Here is a 3,747-nt window from a genome sequence, read left to right as displayed (position 1 = left end):
GAGGGTGTAGAGGGGGATGCTGTGGTGGAGGCACCTGCAGCTGGTAAGGGGTCCCGGTGACAGAAATTAAATTCACTAACTCTCCGTAGGATGCAATATGGGCCAGTCCAATGAGGAAAGCAAAGGGAAACAACTAAGTGAAGTGTTTAAAGGGGTCCCCCGAAGGTTGTGAGACTCGACACATCCCGAGGCCTTCCGAAGCTCAGAGGTGAGTGGAGAGCAGCTTGGCAGTCAGTACCGCCCGCATTAGAGCGGCGAGCACTGCAGTAAGTAGAGCGTCCTGGGGTACACACATGGTTAGCTCTGCGAAATGGCATGCAATGGGATCGTCACAAGGAGTCAGTTCGGCACCCAAGTCCCAGGGAGTGCTTGCCCTCATCAGCCACTGCCATCAGTCTCCTCAGTGTCATCTCTGCTCTACTGGAAGGCTGTGCAGGCAGCATTCAATATGAGGCTGGGTCCTGCGATTCATGGGCAGGGGCACTGTCATCGCCAGGACTGGGCACAGGTGGAGGGAGCCATCCCTGAAGGGTGGATCTCCCAGGTAGGGGAACTGAGGGGCAGGGGGTCGAACAGGATCGCACAGATTTGGGATGTCCCGATTAAGGTTTGCTTGCACCACTGGGAGCATTTACTGGTATCACAAGTTTTCAATAAATTCTGGGGGGGGGCCCCCCCAGAGACACACCTCACAAATGACTGGGTGGTGCTCTCCTGAGGCGTAGGAGGTATCCACTTGTGAAGAGTAAAGGTTGGGGACACACATGAAGCCTTGTTTTAAAGAAAATTTAGTTGTATGTTCCCAATAATTTAATGTTTGGCCCTGCATCACCAGAGAGGAGTAAGAACTGCATAAGCTTATCAGCCAATGAGGGTTGAAATTAGGGCAATGTAACGGCCAGTGCCCAGATGACAGGATGTTGGTGGCCAATTGGGCAGGGCTGGGGGTCTTTAAATATTTGTGCCACTGGTCCCATTTAAGATAGAGGTCTTGAATCACCCAGCTAGGACCCACACCTGGTGGCATTTTGGGCACTGTCCTCCCACTCTGGAGTGGAAATGCTATCTAATTATGAGAAAAACATCAGACAAATCCCAAGTGACAGACATTTTACAAGATACCTGACAAGTATTCTCAAAACTGTCAAGGTCATCAAAAACAAGGGAAGTCTGAGAAACTGTCAGAGCCAAGAAGAGCCTAAGGAGACAAGATGACTAAATGCAATGTGGTATCCTGGATGGGACCCTTCATTTTTACCTAATGTCCTTAGAACAGGGGGAAAAAAAGGAAAGAGAGAAACTAAGGAAATATGAATAAATCCTGGATGTTAATAATAATGTATCAGTATTGGTTCATTAATTGTGACAAATATACCATACTAATGCTAAGTTGTTAATAATAGGAGAAACTAGGCATGGGATATCAAAGAACTCTCAGTACTACTTTGCTATTTTCTATAAATCTAAAACTATTCTAAAATAAAATTTATTTTAAAAAGAGACTAGAGGAGTGCTTAGGTGGATCAGTTGGGTTAAGCGTCCGATTCTTGGTTTCGGATCAGTTGGTTAAGCGTCCGACTTTTGGTTTCAGCTCAGGTCATGATCTCAGGGTTGTGAGACTGAGCCCTGTGTAGGGCTCCACACTCAGTGGGGATGTGGCTTGAGATTCTCTCTCCCCCTCTCTCTGCCCTGCCCCCCCCCCCCCCCCCATGCCCATGCACACACACATTCTCTCTAGAATAAATAAAATCTTAAAAAAAAAAAAAAGGAAGACTAGAAATCAGAATGAGCTTATTTTATACAGCGAAAATAATCTAATCCCATGATACCTGAGATTTGCTTCAAATTAACCAACAGGAGGTAAGACAAGTGGGGTTACAGATGAAAAAAAGACTGTATGAAAAACTTGAAGAAAATTTCTTTTAGAAGCTGATATTTAAATTTGGTTTTAAAAAATAAGACTTCAATGGCCAAATACTGAAATATTTTGAGGAGAAAGTTCAAGTCTTGGAAAACTGCAACATGTATTTGTTTTCAGTTTTCCAAACAGAATAGCAAGTAGAACGACTGGCTATAATGAATAGATTGGCTGGTTAAGACTAGTGGAAGGTAATTAATTACTTCTGAGGACAGGCTGGGGCTCTGACCCTGAGGATGAGAATTAACTTGTTCTGCATGCAAAAAAAAAAGCTAACTAATGTCTTTAAGCAAATATATCTTAAGAGAAAATTCTAGCAGCAGTGTATTTGGGACAGAGGGGTGAAAAAAATCTAGCTTGAAATTCAAATCTAAGCCTCAAAGCGATGTTAAAAATAAACACCAGGTGGCACCTGCATGGCTCAGTCGTTAAGCGTCTGCCTTCGGCTCAGGTCATGATCCCAGGGTCCTGGGATCGCATCGGGCTTCCTGCTCTGCAGGAGGCCTGCTTCTCCCTCTCCCACTCCCCCTGCTTGTGTTCTCTCTCTCGCTGTGTATCTCGCTCTGTCAAATAAATAAAATCTTTAAAAAATAATAAAATAAAATAAAATAAAATAAAAACCAAAATTTTAGTTCAAGTTCCATGGAAATAATAGCAGAAGAGGGTTTACGTAATGGATTAGGGAGCAAGCACTGAACCTCTGGGGACATGCACATTTAAAAATCTGGTGGAAAAGGAAGTACTAATAAAGGACATGAGAAGGATCACAAAATCGAGACCCTCAAGAGGGTGTACTGACCAGCAACATGAGGTGTCACAAAGATTTAGAGGTCAAGTCAGCAGCAGTTGAGGTGGGGCCATCAGATTTAGCCCTAGCAAGGCATGAAGGTCTTAAAAAAGCAGTTTAAAAATGTGAAGGGTTTGTTAGTTCCTCAGAAAGTCGTACAGATATACCATATGATTCAGCAATTCCACTCCTACATATATACCCCAAAGAATCAAAACAGATATATGTAACCTCATGTTCATAGCAGCACTATGCACAGTGGCCAAAAGGTGGAAACCCCCCAGTATGCCCCAGTGCCCCTCAAGAGATGAACCAATAAACAGTGATATAGACAAAAAAATGAAACTATTATTCAGCCACAAAAAGGAATGAACTCTAACGGATGCTCACCATGTATGAAATTTGGAAATACATGAAATAAGCCTGACACAATTAAGACAAATATTGTATGATTCCACTTGCATGAGGTATCTAGAGCAGTAAACTGAGAGACAGAAAGGGTCTGGGAGAAGGGGGAAATGGGAAGTTATTGCTTAATGGTTCCAGAGTTTCTGCTTGGAGTGATTAAAACGTTTGGAAATAGTGGGATGGTGACACAATACTGTGAAAGTACTTAATGCAGGTGAACTGTGCACTTAAAAACGGTTAAAATGATAAATTTCATGTATATATTTTACAATTAAAAAAAAGTTTAAAAAAGCAAAAAACTAGAACCCAAATTGCAAGGAACAAACAGCACAGAAATTGTCAAGAGAAGATGTGAAAACTGTGGGTTACTCTTTCACCACCTTTAACTTGAAAAGCTCAACTGATACATACTGAGAGTGGAGAGAAGTTTTATTTTTCTTAAGGCAGAGTAGATTTCAACATACAAATTTCTAGATAAACGGAAAGAACTGAGTGGAGTAAAACAAACACACTTTAAAGTCCGGTCTAGACCTGTGATTTGGGGTAAGAGAGTGCACAGTAATACTATGAAAAGCACATTCAAAGTCGTAATTTCACTTATATTTGGAAAACCGACCAAACAATTGCTTTCATA

Source organism: Neomonachus schauinslandi, chromosome 12 (genome assembly GCF_002201575.2).
Source record: "Neomonachus schauinslandi chromosome 12, ASM220157v2, whole genome shotgun sequence".
Classification (NCBI taxonomy): Eukaryota; Metazoa; Chordata; class Mammalia; order Carnivora; family Phocidae; genus Neomonachus; species Neomonachus schauinslandi.
Note: the sequence above shows the minus strand (reverse complement) of the source record.